This window comes from Triturus cristatus, chromosome 4_1 (assembly GCF_964204655.1).
Source record: "Triturus cristatus chromosome 4_1, aTriCri1.1, whole genome shotgun sequence".
Lineage (NCBI taxonomy): Eukaryota > Metazoa > Chordata > Amphibia > Caudata > Salamandridae > Triturus > Triturus cristatus.
The window spans coordinates 780,297,627-780,317,207 of NC_140585.1; the positions used below are offsets into that span (position 1 = coordinate 780,297,627).

Below are 19,581 nucleotides of genomic sequence, written 5' to 3' on the forward strand. Positions count from 1 at the left end.
TAGGATCCAGGACCTTATACACTGCACTTGTTGAGCAAGACTCACTCCAGCAGAGTCCATCAGCAGGGACCAGGACAGGTTCAATTGTAATTAGTCAGCTGGGCAGTTGCAGGAAATATGTTTTGGAGCTAGTTGTGTCCCTCTAGCCCAAACAAAAAGTCAACCAACCAGTCCATGGAGTACTTCTGGGGTCCTGGGTTCGAGGCAAACAGGTCCAGACGTCCTTCAGACATCAGGACAGTCCTCCTTCTGATTTACCACTGGTCCAGGAGTGTTCTGAGAGGGATACTGGGATGCCACTTTTCTGCCCAGTGCCAGATTGTGGGTGGGGAAAACTCCTGGACACTCCCTAAAAAATGGGGTCAATGTTCCTAGGGGCGACCCTACCCACTTTTGCAGCACTTCCTGTGTGTTTTACTGTAAACTATCCCACAATGCCCTTTTCTGTCTAAATTCAGCATGGCAGGACCCTTTTCCCCCTTGCAAGAGGGATGGCCTTGACAAAGGACAAACACTTACTTGTGGTCACTTCAACCCAGCTCTGTGGCAAGTTCCCCGTCCCACTGCATTTGGAGCCAAGCTGAATAGAAAGAAAAAGGAGGCAGGCCGAGTTGTGAACTAGATCTGCCAGTGACAGGGCAGCTATCCCTTGAAACTGTGGAAGGGGCTGGGCACAGCCCCCGAGGCCATCCTGCTCAAGGAAGAAAAACATATCTCCATACCCAAGCCTTTTGCCCACTGTCAGGAAGCAATACCCCAGAAGAGCCATCAACAATCAGGTGGCACAGAACACTGGCAGGAAGGCACATTTGGCGTAGACAGTGAAATGACAACTTTCTAAAGGAGTCATTTCTAAAAAATAGTAATATAAAATCCAGCTTGACTATGGATTTACATTTTAAATTCCTATTAAAATTAGTCATTGAATCAAGGCACTAGATGCTCCCAAACTGAAGTTAAGCATTATAAGTTGTCATAATAAAACTGAGGGCCGTATTATCAAGAACGGCGCAAACATTATTGCCGCTTTAGCGGCAGGAAACTGCTGCTAAAGCGTCGATAAGTGGCTTGATAATATGCCCTAGAGAATTCCAATAGAAGCCCAGGTTTGATGTCCTTGACACCAGAACCTGGGCTTCTATTGGAATTCTGTAGGGCAAATTATCAAGCCCCTTATTGCCGCTTTAGTGGCATTTTCCTGCCGCTAAAGTGGCAATAATGTTTGCGCCTTTCTTGATAATATGGCCCTCAGTGTTTCCCTATGGGAGATCCAGCCTTGCTGCATTGAAAAATTATTTTGGGGGGTTTTCTCTGCCAAGACATGTAAAACATTAAATATACATGTCCTACTTTTTAAACACCAATCATCCTACCCTATGGGCATTCAGGGCCAATCTTAGGGGTGACTAATAAGTATTAACAAAAAAGGCAGGTTTGGAGAGATGTTTTAGAGGGCTAATTTAGTGGGTGGCACAATGAGAGACATGTTTTAGAGGGCTACTTCAGTGGGTGGCACAATGAGAGACATGATTTAGAGGGCTGCTTTAGTGGGTGGCACAACGAGTACTGCAGCCTACGTGTAGTATTTTATTTGCAGGCCCTAGGTACATGGAGTACCATATAAAAGGGACTTATAAGCAAATTAAATGTGCCAATTCGGCGTATTCCAATTTGACCATGTTTAAAAGAGAAAGCACAATCACTTTACTACTACTACTTAGCAGCCCTAAAGTGTGCAGGGTCCTACAGTCAACAAAACAACAAAAACAGGTTCAGTCAAAGAAGGCAGCCATCCGGTTGAATACCACACAAAAGATGGTCATTTCCAACACCAATCATATGTAAATTATTCTTGACCTTGCCTCAAAGGATCTTCCTGGGAAAAACCAGCACAAAATGCTTAGGGGCATATGTATCAAACGATTTTGTATTCGCAAATGCTGCGAATCGCAAAAAAACAGCGTTTGCGAATACAAAATCGCAAAAAGAGATGTATGAGGCATTTCAGCCTCGCAATCTTAAGGAATCGCTAAATTTGCGATTTCTTAAGTTTGCGTAAGCATTTAAGAAATCGCAAATTGCGATTTCTTAAATGCAATGTAACACGCACCCAAGTTGTGCGATTTCTCCTTAAGAAATCTCAAACTACCACCAACTTCAAGTTGGTGGTAAATTGCGATTTCTTTGAAATATGCACTTTTTTGCATATTTCAAAGTGCCATGTGGTGCACATACATGCCCTTAGGGCATGTATGTGCGCCATATGTGCACACATGCTGATTTCAGGGGTGCATCAGGGTGTCATCATGACACCCTTGCACCTTAGAAAATATTCTCAATTTGCGATTAGCAAATAGCGATTCGCAAATTGAGAAGGACTTCCCATTCATTGCTATGGGCCTCCTGGCCCATAGGAATGAATGGGAAGGTATTCCTTAATTGCGATTTCGCAATTTGCTAATCGCAATTAAGGAATTTTAAGAAATCGCAAAAGTTGTGTGATTTTTTAAATACATCCCGTTTTGCAATTCTCAAATAGCGATTCTCAAAAAATCGCTATTTGAGAATCGCAAATGGAGATGTTGATACATATGCCCCCTAGTCACATTCGCAGTGCACAGGAAAACAAAACATCCAGATGCATTTCAGTCGCATGGGGCCAGCGCACTGAACTTGAGACCCATGACTGCCCATTGTCCTTCCGCTTAAGGACACTCACTGAGACAACCATCCCTTTTTGGTTTTTTTGCAGACTTTGGCACTTAATGGGAAAAGGTCTCCGGGTTCACATAGTGTTACTAACACCACATATTTCACAATGTTTAAATGATGCGTGATACTGTTTGGCCAAATGCCATATGTTTAAAAACATCAAAACATTTAGATACGTGGCATACTAAAGCAGTTTTTGGGAAAGTTTGGCATCATAAAGTCGCAGATGACGTATCCACGTGTTTTGCATTGTTGCCATGTCCCAATCCTAGCACTGGATCTGGGTTCTGCAAGGACGGTGCTCTCAGTGTGTTCTCAGCACAAGGATTATTTTGTGCAAATACCTTTCTATTATGATGCTTCAAATAACCAAACGATTTCCTGAGCTTGAAAGCCTTGGAAGGCAACCAAAGCTGCATTTTACTTTTTCAGCAAAGTGATGTATGTACCTGGATTTTAATGCATGTACCTTGGGCTTCCTTTCTACTGTTAAGGGACTGAGAGGAGAGGGGAAATATGATTCGGATATGAATGTGTAGTTCTTTAAAAAAGAAAAACTCCTTTTCTGGAGATCAGCTTTACTAAGTATAGCCAAAAGGAATGTTTTTCCATCTTCCTGTGTTGTTGCTTTCTTATCGCAATTTTCTCTGCCAACCCACCAATTTCAAGAAAAATACAGACCTCTGACACCTAAAGTCCCACTTAAAGGCCCGATGATGAGTGGCCAATATTCGGGTTGTTATCTTCCCCGAACCACTGAAATTACCAATTACATGGGATATCAGAAATGTGGACGGGGGAAGTTACTCCCGATTATGGAATCATGTAAAATCACATGCAGGAGGCGGTCCTTCTGCGCCGTTCTTGCATTTCATCCACATTTTGATGCGTATTTTCGCCTGAATTTTTCATCTGCTTTTAGGAGGCAAAGCGTCCTGGTAAAAAAAATCTAGAATGTGTGGAGTTCCCGAGTAACTTGTTCCCATGGGGCCGATAGCTCTGTCGGGATTAACAGGACAACTTGTAATGAGCCTCTAAAAGTAGTCTATTTCCATCAGACATGATTGTTCATTTCTAAAGGAGTCAATTCACTGGCTGTTAATGGTGAATTAGACATAGCTTTATTACAATAAACGTTCATAAAACAGTCTTAAATCATGAGTTTTGAAAATATGATGGAAATCCAAATTATCGTCAGTGATGTAGCATATGTCCCCAAATGGAAACCTGGTTTGCAGGCAGGGCCAGACTGGCCGTTGCAGGCACCAGGCGTTTCCCCAGTAGGCCACCAGGAAGGGGGCCATTTTAGGCCCTGGGGGGCCGTTTTTGTTACCGTCAGCCAGCAATATCGGCCCCCTGTAACAAAAGCGGCCGAAATCGGCCGCATCAAACAGCTCGACCGCACCCCCTTCTCACCCCCAGGAGGGCCGGCCGAGCTGTTTGCCAGGGCCGGTTTCGTTTGCCAGTCCGGCCCTGTTTGCAGGAATATTTTAGCACCACCACAGAAGGGCAACTCAGGCTGTGGCAAGATGTAGACTCTGAGGCACAGTTCCGCCTGCTGCAGTGCACAGCAGACGATATCTCCTCCTCAACAGTAGCTCCCAAACACTTAGGGGCATATTTACCAAAACATCACGCAACGCAGTGCAGCTTGTCACCTTGCTGCACTGCTTGACAGGGAAAGGGCAGGAATGTGCCGTATTTAACATAATATGGTGTATTCTTGTCTTTTCCCAGCACTGGCGTACAATGGGCTGCCTAGTGCCAGCGCAGGCACCCTTGCACCATGGTGCAAATGTGACTGCGTTGTAAACAAGATTGTTTTTGTGCAGGAGGGGATACCTTCCTACAAAAAAACAATCCTGTGAGGCATTTTCCTCTTTCATTGTGTGCTGCACAATGCAGCACCCATAGAAAGAGCAAGTAATGAGGAGAAATAGAGATATTTCTCCTTGTTACACCTCCTCTGGGAAGGTGTAGCCTTCTAATGCATTCCCAGATCTACCAGTATTGGTACATCTGGGAATGCTTCAGAATCCATGGGTGGATGCCTGAGAACACCCATGCTCCATCCATGAAATGCCTTCCGAATGCAGAGTAACACAACTTAGCGGTTTGTGCTGCGTTGCGTTACTCTGGATTTATCAAGGCACTCAGAGCCATGCAAGGTGGCCTTGCATGGCTTGATAACTCAAACTTAAGGGTTGCGTCCTTTTTGCACCCCATTGTGTGGCACAAAAGTGGTGCAACCCTATGATAAATATGCGCCGGGAAGCCACTGCTAATTGAGGCACTTCCACATGACAGGATCAAGAAAATGTATTTTGCTCAGCACATACTATACTGATTTTGCTGCCAGCATATGTTCCTTCAGGAAAATATAGCTTGTCTCACCTCTGGAGGAAACTCTTTGTCTGCTTCTGTGTCCTGAAGGACTTCAAAGGGCAGTACCTTTTTGCATTGGATTGTAGTTGTAGATGGCCTTTCCCAATGTATAAAAGCTCCCATGTCATATAGTTAGCTGTGGTGTCTTATGGAGACGCCCATGCACTTCTTTTAAGATTCTTGATCTTACCAGCCAGGCAAGCATGCCTTGTTTTCTGAGTCTCATCTTCGAATCTGGAATATCCCTTGTACTAAGGTCCAACTTAAATGTGAATAGAGGCTTCCTAGCGGTCTGCTGAGCCCAGCCAGTCCCCCATTTGAATGGTGGGTGTTAATTGCTGCAAGCTGAATATTCTCAGTTTGATTGACAAATTTCATATACAACCTGGGTCTTACGTTTCCAGCTGGGACCTTATATTGAATGAGGAAGTACACAGAGTAAATACCTACTTTTCTAATGGGTGTTTAGAAGTTTTCGTCTCACATACAATGGACACCTTGTGTTATAATTGAAGCAGTGTGTGACTGATTCCAGCTTTGTCGGGCTGGAAGAACTTGTGGCATGGCTTGATGTTGTGTAAAGTGCATCTAGTTTGAAGGATCTCCATGCATTAGAAATCCATGGTGATGAATTCCTGAGCCTAAACTAACTTGGATGCTCTACTATCACCCATTGGGCTTTGCCTAAGCAGGGCATTATATATAAGATATTACAAAGCACTATAATCACCAGAGATCCTTCGTTATGTTATGTTAATTGAAATTTATAAGGCGCACAGCTACCCCAGAGGGTTGCACGGTGCCAGCCTGAGAAGAAAGAGAGACAAAACAGAGGATTACTGGTGGAACAACCAAAGTTTTCAGACATCTATGGAAGTTCCCATAAACTGTTTCATTACGTAGTGACAAGGGAAGAGAGTTCCACAGGGAGGGACCTAGATAAGCAAAAGATCGACCACCCATGCGTGACAGTCTGATCCTAGCAACTGAAAATTTCACCTGAGTTGTAGAACGGAGAGGGCGTGATGGTATGTAAGTTTGGACTAAGGATTGCAGGTATTGAGGGGCAGTGCCAGTTTTAATCTTGAACATGTAGCTCAAGGCTTTGAATTTAGTATGATTCTCCACATTGAGCCAATGAAGATCACGAAGAAAGCCTGAGATAGAGACAGCCCTTGGAACCTGGCAGAGCAGTCTAACGGCTGCATTCTGCACCATCTGCAGTCTTTGTATCACATCTTTATTAACACCTAGGTACAGGATGTTACCGTGGTCCAGCCTGGAAGTAACGAGGGCCTGACTACAGTTCTCTGAGTGGAGCAGGGCAGCATCCAAAGAATTTTCTTTAGCCATTTAAGGATGGTGAAGCAAGTTGAGGCCACCTTCACGACTTGCTGTTTCATAGATAGCTTATCATCAATGACAAAACCTAAGTTGCGGACTTGATGAGTAGGCTAGGGTAAAGCACCCATTTCCGAAGGCCAGTGGTGCGGGTCCCAGTGATCTTGTTTTTTCCCTGAAATCAGGACTTCAGTTTTTTCTCCGTTTTGTTTGAGTAAGTTCGCTTGCATCCAAGATGCAATTTTCCTCAATCCAAACTGGAGAGTAGGAGGGAAAAGATTATCTGGGTGTCATCTGCATAGGAAAATAGGGACAGCCCTGCCTCTTCGGCAATCACCGCCAGAGGTTGAACATAGACATTAAACAGTAGAGGGCGTCATACAGAGCCTTGGGGTACTCCATACGGGGATGAGTGGATTTTAGAGCTGGCCGTAGAAGAGAAGACCTGAAACGTACGGTTAGTCAAGAAGGAGTCAAACAATTTGAGTGCAGGGACGTCAAGGCCCAAAGATTGCAAAGCTTTCAGTAACACAGTGTGTAACACAGTGTCAAATGCGGCACACAGATTGAGTAAAATGAGGGCCACCATGTCCCCAATGTCCAAAAAGTGCCGAAGCATTTCAGTGACTCCTAGAAGCGTTGTTTCAGTAGAGAAACCTGCTCTAAAGCCAGATTGTGAGGGATGTAAGAAGTGTGGGGATGCAAAAAAGTGGGACAACTGCGTTAATGTGTCTTTCCAAAATATTTGAAAAGGCCGGAAGCAGTGAGATTGGCCAAAAATTGGAAAGCTGCGAAGGATCAGCATTAGCCTTCTTTAGAAGTGGAAGAACCATAGCATGCTTCCATTCAGGAGGGACTATAGCTTCCGTAAGGAGGCATTGAGGAGCTCCATAATTAACATAACTGAAGGCAACTCAAGCTGCTTCAGCACGGAGATGGGAAGTAGATCACCAGGAGAGCCAGATTTTAGGCTACCTAAGAGCTGATTGAAGGAGTTAATATTCAAAAGAGACCAAGTTTCCAATTTGTTGATGGATTCCGTATTCTTGCAGTTCACAAGACCAGTGTTGTTGGCTGCATAGGAGAGAGTATTGGTCTGCTGTGTGGTGTTACCAGCTTATCACCGTCCAGTGCAGAATAAATTTGTTCTACTTTACGTGAAAAGACGTTAGCGAGGTCCTCACATTGCGATCCGTTGAGGATAAGAGGGGTGGTCTGACTTTCTGAGCCCGATAGTTCTTTGACCACCTTAAACAAAGTCATAGAGCAGTTCTGAGCATTGGAGATTGTAGAAGAGACATATTCAGCTTGAGTTGTTTTGCACAGGGATTGGTAGTCTCTTATGGCCTTTTTATAAGCTAGCTTGGTGTCAGACGCATAGTTCTTCCTCCATTGTCTTTCTAAAGTTTTACATTTGGATTTTTCATTTTTTAGCCTCTCCGTGAACCAAGGAGCAGGGGGCGGTGATTGTTCACCCTCTTATAGGAAAGAGGGAGACAAACATCAATAGATTTTTTAAACCAATTTTGGATGGCCCCAAGATCAGCAATTGCCATTTGTTTAATAACAGGAGCACTATTAGATAAAAGATTATTTAAATCTCCAATATCAAGTTTTCCCCATTTTCTAGTTTTGGACTTAGTTCCCAGTGTGGCTAATGGCGGACTGGACGCAACTTTAACCCGAAACCAACCGCAAAGTGATCCGACCAGCACAATGGGAGGGCCGGGGGGCAGAAGATATTCGGTAAATTAGAGAAAATTGCATCCAATAAATGACCAGTCACATGAGTAGACCCCGAGTTACAAAGCTGAATATTCATTGCTGCCAGATCAGAAATGAGGGCAGCACTTTTAATACATGCTGGGCCGTCAAAATGAAGATTAAGATCCCCCAAAATGGTAAAGTTAGCAGCATTAAAAAGGTGAGGGGTAACTAGATTGGGAAACGACAAAGCCCATGGACCAGTATGCCCGAAAAGGTAAACTGGGGGGTCATATTGAGTTTAAATAAGGAGGCCTCGCAGCCCGTAGAGGGTAAATCTTCGAATTTACAATCAAAGGACTTGTTGTAGATTACAGCAATGCCTCCCCCTTTTTTAGACTCCCTGTCCTTCCTAACAATGACATAGTTAGTAGACAGTGCTATGGCTACATCAGGGCCTGAACTTTTATGCAGCCAAGTTTCAGTAAGGAAAATAGCATTGGGCTGCTCATTGATCAAAAGATCAAAGATGTCCGCCTTGTGATTGGGAAGCGATCGACAGTTAATATTAAAAAAAAGGAAATTCCTTATTGGGTAGAGGGCTGGTTTTATGTAAAAAGTCACCCCGTGCCTTAGTGTAGTTAGAAGTATTTGAATCACTTTGTTTAAAGCACACTCTGCCAACATGATCCTTGTGTAACACTGTTTTAAAAGTAAACTTACAACATGAACAACTTGTGCAAACTTCCTCGGGACTGAGTAAAGTGCAGTCAGGGAGCGGCGTGCTGCGGTACTCCAGTAGCTGCATAGAGGAATAACTAAATATATTCATCTTATTAGGGCCAGGGGTCGTGGCCCCTGGTCCCGGTCGGGCATGGACGGGCGCAGACTGACTTGCCTTTGGCGCACCCGCTGCGCGCGTCCGCTGCGCTTCCGTTCTAGGGCCATTAAGTGGGGTTCGAGGCAGGACAGCGTGCAGCCACTGGAGTTGGTGTTATTTTTCATTTCCCATCCTTGCACTCTGTTAGCCATGGCACGAATGGCAGAGTGCTGGGCCTGGAGGGCTATTCCATATTCTACCATTTGTGTTTCTCTAGTTAGAATTATTTCCTATTGCCATCTCTTCGTGTTCCAGCTTGGAGAAGAGGATATGCATTTCTTTTTATTCCTGTCAGTCCTGAGGTGAGATAGGAGCTCTGAATCTTGCAGTTTGTGAGTTTATTCTTAATTTCACTGCTTTGTGCTCCCTTTGCATGAAATGTGTACCCAGACTGAGCGGTTTCACCACTAAGGTTGCCACTTATTAAGGTACCTGTGCAGAAGTTCATTTGTGCAGAAGTGTTGCAAAGTGGGCAAGCACCTTAGATAGAGAAGAAATCTGTGATTGAAAGTAGTCTTTAAACCACCAGCAGCTGAGGTCTGCTGCAGGTGGACACTGTATGGTTAGGCAAGGCAACTGGCGTCCAATGCACCGCAGCTCATATCTGGGGCATTGTTTCTAGCTCTCGGGTGTGCATCCAGACTACTATGTCATGTTTGGGGTACGGCATGCACTTCTACGCGGAACAGCTGAAGTGATGCATCCAACGCCGGAGGACACTTTAGGGACATTGCATCCAGCGCTGTGGAACTCGCCTGGAGCATTGTGCTCAGCTCTGAGGGCCACCTCTATGGCGCTGAGTGCAGCTCTGGGGTACGGGTACACCTTGAGTATTGTAGCCACTTCTGAACATATCTACTCACATAAAGCACTGTGCAGCTTTATTCCAGATTAGCATTGCGCAGATATCTTCAGGAATGCACTGTATAGATAACCTCTGATATATCTCTGTATGTACGTGTATATATATACAGATATCAATAAACATAATAATTGTTTCAGCAACACATCTTCCCTTTGCCGGACGGTAAAAAGTGGAACACACATGGGAGCCAGTCCAAAATGGCTCAGTGAACTGAAGCACACCACCGTAACAAGTGATGATGTGCACGTCACAAATTCGAATCCCGGCAAGGTCGACTCAGCCTTCCATCCTTCACTAGAATTAAATTAGCATTTAAATTGGGTATGCGTTCTACCTGTTATTTACAGTGCTTAGAAGTTGCAAACGTGTGGCATGGAGCCATTTATAAAAAAAAAACACAACAGAAGTTACCATGAGTGTAAGACTTTCAAGCACTCTGATAGTCGTCGGCCTAGCAGTGGTGGCTGGTGAAATGTAAAATTGGTAGGGCGTAAACATGTGTCACACATTGTACTAAGTGAGCAAATGTAGCAATGAACCCTGAATGTTACAAGCCGCATTCATAGGGTTCTGAACAGCAGGTAAAACTATGAATTCTACTTCACATTTTCCTAAAGAGATTGAATAAAAAGCCATAGGTTTAAAGGTTAGTTATGAAGGGGTACTCTTGAAATATCCACATTAACAAATCCCCCCTACACGCGTAACAATTTAAGGGCTTCCAATCCAAACGCAGCATAGCCAGAATTCCAGATAGAAATCTGCAAATGCTGGCTATCATCACAGAGGTGGGAATCTGTACAGCCAAAAGCATGATAAAAACGTGATTGGAAACAGTAAGTCAAAATCACAAAGACTGTAAAGATGCAGGAAGAGAGAAGTGGGTGCTGTCTTCGCTCCTACAACTCGCACAAGGGAAATAAGTGTGTGTGTGTGTTTGTGTGTATGTGTGTGATTTATGTAGCAGCAGGGGTAACGTGGACCTCATAGTGGCAACAGCAAACAGCGAGAAGAAAGGGCAGAGCCAAGAGCATCGCCCACTAAGGTGTGAAGAAGCGAGTTCTCCTGGGACAATGGCTCAGTCAACAAAGAAAATGTCTAACATAAATATTTTAAATCCTACAGTTGGCCCTGGGAGCTACTCTCAGGGTTTAAAATGCAAGGGTCTTCAGAACTGCCATTTGTCTACCCATGTCCACAATTAGTGCTTCAATATCATGTTACAAAACTGTCTTGAATGTTGGAACCCCGTGATAATAAAGATAACTAAAATGTTACAAGTTTCAGAACAATCAGCTTGTTACAGAGAAAAGTATTTAAACAGGACACAGCACTGTCAAAGTATACAGCTTTGCGGAGCAGTGACGATCCTCAAAAGTCATCAGAAGTAGGCCTGGGCGGTGAACTCCGCTCCGTTCGTGGAGTTTGCAGAGTTTTCTGCACTCCGCGCAGGTTGCATAGTGCAGAAAACGCTGCTTCGCGTAGTGCAGTGGATTTTTTTCCCCGCTCGCGGTCGCAAATGGTAAGTTTGCGAGCGCAAACTGCCGCTCGGTTAGAATTTCTACCCGAGCGGCAGGAAGACCAGCTCAACAACAGTTCGCACTACACTCTGCCACTTGCGGAACTTCCTGAAGTTTTTTTGTAACTTCGCGGAGTTCCGAGTAGCAAAACTACGCCAAGGCTTAATCAGACGTCTGATTGGAGTTTGACGTCACTCTCCAAGGGAGAGGTGCTATGCCCACACACAGAAGGGCGGGCGAGATATGTAAACACCTCAGGGGAGTAATGGCTTTTGTCATGACACAACCTTCTTTACGTGATCCGGGGATATGCGAGAAGGCCCCATGATATGAGGCTAAAAAGAAGTAGACTTTTAAGAAATTTCCCGAAAGTTCTGTATGACAGAACAAGTCTCCTATCCATGGATCAGACTCCTGCCAGAGCTAGTTCGAGGGCAAGGGAATGGGTAAGGCAGTTCTAAACAGCCACCTAGAGTGTGCCACAATGGATTCCCAGTCAAACCAACGAATACATAAATCACACACCCTCCGAGCACACACTCAAACAGACAGAAACACACACACACAGGCTGAAAGTGATCCCTGTTCTTCTTGCCTGATGCTCTTCAGCTCTGCTCCCAGAGGGCCCGTGAGTCTGATCATCGAACCAGGATGAGTTTGTGAAGGCTGGCAGCCCCATCAGTAGCCAGGTTAGCCTAGGGACAGACTCTTATTCACCCACGGTCTATCCTGCCTCCTGATAGGGCCTGGGTGGCAAAGATGAAAAACATGTCACTGCCCAGACAGGCTTCACTCTTTCACATGGGTGCGATGCACAGGGCATGTGCAACATTTCGAATGGATTGCGAATATGTGAAGTAGGTTTAAAAGAAAAACGCCCTTACAGAATGTACGGATGGAACCCTACCAATGCCCCTCCCTTGTCCTGGTGCTACGGACATGCGCATTTTGCATTGCCAGCAGCACACCCCTCTAAAATGAAAACAGATGACTTGACATATCTGCCATTTTGTCAGTTTACATGTATGCTGATCAAAGCTGCCAAGACCAGCCCAGCTTCTTGCATTGTGTATTGGCAGTGGTGTGGCTGTGCCTCAGCGCCCCTCTGCACCAGCTGCCACTACGACCCAGGCAAAAGACCACCAAGCCCTATGAAAGTGATCAGCTATGAAAAGGCCTTATGCAATGGCTCAGCTAAGGTAAAAAGTTGGGAGTTCTCTTTTTTATTAATGTTCAAACATTTTGATGAGCACATCAATGGCTTGCTGCTGAAGAGACAGAATTCTCCTGTGCACAGTTCTAGTGAAATATATCTTCAGTTGCCCTTCAAAGCTGCATGTAAGGCCTCTTTCTTTTCCACTGATGTATTTGGGATATTATGCAGTAAAATTAACAATTTCACTCTGTTATTTTAGGGAGAACCCTCCCAATGCCCTTCCCCGCTCTTACGTGGAATAGTTTGGGCTCACTCGGTGTACCGTGGTTAATTTGTTTGTACTACATGAATAATAAAGTTTATCGGTCACCAATTGTTGGAGGCCAAAATAAAGTGGGCTCTCTCATGTAGCAAGGTGGTTAGATGAATTAGCAATCTGTAATCTTATGTGCTGCATTAAACAAATGAAAACAATAAAGAGATATCACAAACATTTAATGCAACACACATTCTTGTCCCAGCAGTTCTTTTTCATAGTTACAAAGTTGGATTGTGTCTGTCAACCTGGCACTTTGTTTGGGATTTTGTATGTAAAATTGACCCTTTCTCCAGATTCTTTTCAGTCACTGTCCAAACTGACGTCATGACAGGGGCTACCCTAGTGTATCATCGTTGGACACATCAACTCCCTCCATAATCATGCAAACATCGAAGAAATTGAGGTAAAATGTGTGGGGCTGGGTGTATATTTTTTAAATTTGCAATTGTGGATGCTTGTCCTCACCCATCATAAGGAGTAAGATTATTCAGCCTCCTTCCATCTCTGACAGATGCATACTCTAGCCCACAAGATTGGGTAAAATAATAACTCATATTCCAATTTATTTAATCCAATACGATTTTCCTGGATACCAAAAATAATCAGAAAGTCACCCATCTGGGCGTGGCTTAGCGCCCAACGAGCATGGCGGTGTCTTCGTGAGGCTCCGTGGACCGGTCGGGAGCAACGCATCGCTTGCACTGCCAGCGCGGTAACGACCAGCGGAATGCCATTATGAACTGCTGTCCTTTGTTTGAAGACTCCAGGCGCTTCTCCATTTTACAGTAAGGATGTCTTATTCGACCATTGTCGTCGCTCCATAGCACCATTCTCATCGCGGCCGCCATTTTAGATGCGCGGACGCGTTATGAATGCCTTTTCACCCCTCACAAGTGGACTTGCTGTTTTTCATTGTTAGAACCTACAAACTGCTTTTTGAAGTCCTATTTGCCCTCTATGCTTTCAACTATATGGGGGCCCTGAATGTTTCAATAAGCGATAGGGAAGAGGCTCATTTTGCTGTTGAATGCCTCATTCTGATTGCAGTCGCCATTTTGTATGTGCAATTCGCGTCACAGATGCTGTCCTTCCTTCTGACATGATGAACTGCCGCATTTCTTTGTTTTGTGCCTAAATGAGTTAATTACAAACTCCTCTTCCTGGAGCACAGCCCTCCTGTAATCCTGTGCCTCATTTCTCATGTTATTCAGTCTGTCCTATGAAATGTTGGAAGCGCAATTTGCCACTCTGTGAAGCCTAACTTCTTGAACGACATTTACTCCCTGACATGGTCTCATCATTTACTTAGGCGTGCACCATAAGTTACTTTTCCTGCATGGACTACCTAAATGAACTTTCGCAAACAGAGTGTCAACAGTTATATTCATTTGCGAGGTGAATTACAATAATTTATTGCGCTTGTTTACACACTAATTCAACACCGTAACAAACCAAATTCTTCTTGCAGCATGCAAACTTCTTTGATTGAAGGTCCTCCTTAAATTTTTATACCATTTTTCACTGATTATTTCTTCAAATTCACTTACTTTGGGCCGCACAGTTGCTATCTGGCTGACTGTTCAATACTTTATTGTTCTTACTTAATTTTTTGATGGGTAGGACGAAGGAGTCTCTTTACACTTCAACTAAACCAAAACGTTCTTTCATTAAAAATTCGAAACTTTTCTCTGAACTCTCTAAACTGGAAGACTCTGGTTTATTGCCGTCAGAAGCTCATAGCACAACAATGGTCCCCGTGCCAGCAGTTTCAGGGAAAACTAACGTAAAACGTTTGAAAAAATATCGTCCTTCGCCACCCAGATCTTCTTCGCCAGTCTCGATTAAGCTATTGCTACAAGAGATAAGGGCTCTCAGACCCTTTGTTGAAGAAACAAACTCCAAATTACAAGTCTTGTCAGATAAATGGTCTCAACTGGATTCGCGCCTTAATACCGTGGAACAAACTGTGTCATCTTTCACTGACATCTCCAAGAGTATTCCATCCTTGCAATCACAAGTTTCTACACTTCACAAGCAGATTGAGGATCTTGAAAATCGCAATAGGAGGAATATAGGTCTATATGGCCTAGCGGAAGGCACAGAAGGTACGGATCCCAATGGTTTTTTCAAGACTTTTCTCCCTAAGATACTTCACCTACCAGATGCCCCTGAGCTGAACAGCCAACGTTCTCACCGGCTAGGACGAATTTCCACCAATAGCGCTTCTTCACAATGTCCAAGAGGAGTCATCCTTTATTTTCTTGAATACCCTGATCTATTAAAAGTTCTTTCAGCCGCTAAAGCCATCCAGAGGATTTCCTGGTCTGGTTCAACTTTTGATTATTCAAGGGCTACAGCTGCAAAGACGCAAAACCTTCCTCAACATGAGATCCGATTTACGATCAATGGCAGCTAGATATGGTCTCTACCACCCATGTCTATTCAAAGTTACTTACAATAACAATACAACTTCTTATGAAGATCCACTACGTCTTCAAAGCTGCATCAATTCACACAAGACTGATCTTATTGATTCATCGAGACCTTCCTCTTCACATTTCATATGATGTTCTTGACTTTTACATTTGTTTTCATGCCGTTCCTTTAAGCACAGGAACCTGCTAATACTTTCAAATGTTTTTTACCTTTCTTTTTCATTGCAGTTTTGGTTTTCTTAATTCATTGTTAATAGTTACACAATTAAGTACTGGTCATGTTGTTTTGAGCTCAAGTTAGTTTGTTTTTCAAATATTTGTTCATTATTCTTTATTTATAATTGTGCTAACTTTATACTTCTTTGTTTCTACAGTTTTGTCCTCGTCCTGGCGTGGTTCCCCCCCGGTACAGTCCAGTCTCCTTTTGACGGTTCGTCTGCTCCATGTGGTTCTACCCACCCCCACATCCATGTTTCCTTTATGTAGGTATGTTTTTTGTTTTGTCTTTTGCTCTTTGTTCTGTTTTGTTTATTTTTGTTTATGTATCTTCAGGTGTCTTTATTAATATTATTCTTTTGCTACTCCTTTTGACTACAAATCTCTTTATCCTCACACATCTCAGTGCTTTTTTTCATCTATCTCTTCAATATCTTCACAGTGTTTTTTCATTTCCCCTTCGGGCCTTGAGGGAGTTGTCTCTTCCTCTTATCTTACTTGTCTCTTTCACTTACTCTTCTTTTCCAGATATTTATATTCTCTCCTCTCTATCCTTCATTCCTATTTCTTCTTCTTTTTCTACTACTACATATTCACTTTTCTCCTTCTTTCGATCTTTGCAATACTGGTACTTTTTGGCCTTTTTCATTGTCCTAATTCATTGGAGTTCTATTGTTGGCAATTGTCTTTTGATATCTCTCCTTTTTTTCCGCTCTGACTTCAATGTCCTATTTTTATTTATTTTGTTGATTTTCATACTTACATTCTTTAAACTTATTGATTTGGACTATTGTTTCATATTGCTTTTTTTTTGCTTCTTAACAATTTATGTCACTTAAATTAATTTCATGGAATATTAGGGGTCTAAACTCTCCTATAAAGAGACAAAGGGTTTTGATACACCTGGCCAAGTTAAATGCTGATATCGTTTTTCTACAAGAAACGCACCTTATGGATATTGAGTCATTGAAATTGAAAAGAGGTTGGGTGGGTGAGGTTTATTTTTCTCCTGGGGATGGTAGAATGTCACCCATCTCTATATTTGTTCTGAATATGCCTATTATATTATCAACATTAGTAAGGCATTGCCACCGTTTTGATTGTCTGCCGAATGTATGAATATCATCTGCTTCTGAGGAACAGCATTTTTGGTACCTAATCAGTGAGTCCTGGTATACCCTCAATATTTTGTCTCGGTCCAGTATAATCTGGAAATCGTAAAAAAATGGTTTCTCTTTATGGAAGCTGACCATCCTATTTTATGTATTATTTCTTTAGATACTTCCCATGAATGTGTTCCTCTCAGGCTTGTCAAGGTCTCCAACCAGGTTGACTCTTCAGAATCCATCCTTGTCTCGTCAACACCTTGGAGAGTCTGTACCATAGCAACACACCTTTTCTCATCTGATTGAAGGTTAACTTGTAAAGGAATCTCCAATTTCCATTTCCTTTAGTCAACTTGCCAAACGATAATATTTAAATCCAGAGACAGCTCAACCTATCAACCCAGTATTTCCAGAGTGGTTAGAGGCTGTAATAACAGGCGCGGTTTACCTGAGGAATAGGATCCAACGTTATTAGCCCAAACGGGCCTTAAGATCTGCTGGACTATCCCTCATGGTGATTCCCGAGATCAGGAGATCTCGGATAGGTGGACGGTCATTTCAGGTTTTAGCAGCTCGCCTGTGGAACAAATTGCCCCTTTGCCTCAGACTGATTCAGGACTTGCTACTTTTTAAGAAAGAACTTAAAACATGGCTATTTCAACAATAACACTCGGGTGAACGGAATGAGGCTCTCTATGTTACGGTCTCAGGGAGTAGCGCCGGGACAATATTTGTGAGTATCCGCACGCTGTATAAATACCTAATTTCATTTCATTTCATAAGTTCTACACCAGAACCTCATCATGTTCCACCATACTTTCAAAGCAGCCTACATAGTACCTTCAATCTGTCCTTTTTAAAATGCAAATTTATATGCAAAGCCCTTCCAAGAGTCTGGGTTGGTCATAATAGAGCATAACAGAGGGATATTCCTTAGGTTTCATTTCTCTTTCATATGCTATGAGAGAGTAAACAGTTTAATATTGTATATCAAATAGTCTGCACCCACCCATCTTTTCTCATTGATCTAGTGCAGACACATGTCTGACATCTTCAATAACAAAGTTTTTCTACTGGAAAGCTTCCTCCTAATAACTTTAAATGATATCTCTCTTCCTTGGTACACAATCTCGTGTCCATGGATGTATAATATGTTCTCAGAAAGCTCTGGTGCAGGTGGAGACATCCTTGCTATTGGAAGTGGCATCCTCAGCATTATGCATTATTTCTTCATCAACAAATTCCTCAACATCCAAACGTGCCTTGACATTAATGGTGTTGGTGACAATAATCTCAATCAGAATGGTCTTGGTGTTGATCACTGCTTATCTCTATTGATGAAAACCTCAGAGTCAAAAGTGATCTCAACTTCGACTAAGATGTCATATGGGAAGCAGAAGAGGTTAAAGTAAAGAACATATCCATCATCTAAGAGGGATATAGATGGCTGTCAGAGGGTGGCTCCAAAGAAACAAGGAATGGTGTGAGGCACCACTCAGCTTCCTTGCGGAAGGTTGAGGTCCGTGTTCTTCTCCCTTCCTTTTTGTGGTTTTAGCAGTGGGTTTAGCTGAGCACCTGTCTAAACCACTCCCTACAATGTTTGCAATTATCCAAATTATGGTAATCTAAAAGTCTATGATCCTTGCTCATCCTCTTCCACACATTAAAAAGTTCTTAAACATGGATTCTGTGTCATCAGAAAAAAAAGCCTCAAGATAATTTTGAAACTACAGAAAGAAACCAGAAGGAGAAAATAATATTTTTCTAAGAACAAAGTAAGGTCTTGTAAATAAACTGAGGTCCTCATTTATGAGGTCCTACCAGCACTTTTGCACTGCCGGACATCACTTTTTTGACATTCCAGTGGCGCAATGTGCCACTGGCATATTTATAAGGCCCTGGAAATCCACGTTACGTGCTTTTCTTGGCCTTATAAATATGTGCCCCTTTCACGCAGAAAACCATGTGAAAGGGGCGATCCATTGGCGTTTAGCTGGGGCGTTATCAGCAACATCTATGGCTTTTTGACACTGCCCCAGATTTACAAGAAATCGTAAGTCTGAGGCAACGCCAAAAACATACGTCTCCCCAGAGGAGGCATAGGGAGGTACAATGAGAAGAAATATCTTTATTTCTCTTCGTTCGTTTTTCCTCTTTCTATGTGTGCTGCAGAATGCAAAAACCATAAATGAGGCCCCAAGTGGGCATGAATCATCTCTACTCAAATGCAAAATAGACCAGAGGGTATTAACAAGTGCAGAGCATTGTGTGTGCAGGGGAGTCTGTGGTCTTAAAGCAGAAGAACCTACTTCCTTGATCCGCCAACATCCTTTAATCAGTTCCTTTGCATATATCCAACAGCATGATAGGTAGGAATTGGTTGTACATCAAAATATCGTATTCAAAAATATCATCTGACAAAAATAGTATATTTAATACCAATAACAAAGATATTGTCCTACTGAGTATATATTATCTGTTATAAACTCTAATGGGGTGATAGTTTGATATTTAGGACACAATATTCTGATAATGATATTCTGGCACCATACCTTTTAGTCAAACTTTGTTAAGAAGAAAAGCAAAACCACAAGTTTTAGAAAGCCAAGATCAACTGATCGTGACTTAGATGATATGAGATCACTCAACAGATCAGGAGACATTAAAATCCTTCCAAATAACTAACAACATTTATACTTAACGCTGGGCAGGTAGTCACCTCTCTCTGTCAATATTTTTCAACACTGAGGTGCTTGCCTCTTTAACAACTTCCTTCCTTGTATCCTTCTGCTTAAAGTATAAAAGGTGTGTACTAATCGTATCTATGTCTGAATAGTTACATTATGTTTCTCATCACTATGGGCCAGATGTGCGACCGTTTTCTGCGGTCGCAAATGGAAATCGGCCCATTTGCGACCACAACATAGGTCTGCCCTATTTAC

General features: G+C 42.9%; 1 protein-coding gene across 3 annotated transcripts in view; it reads right to left on the reverse strand.

Annotated features, from left to right (window-relative positions):
- Positions 1–19,581, reverse strand: part of TAFA2 (TAFA chemokine like family member 2) — a 1,225,759-nt gene that overhangs the window by 1,075,260 nt on the left and 130,918 nt on the right. The gene's annotated exons all lie outside the window — the stretch shown is intronic.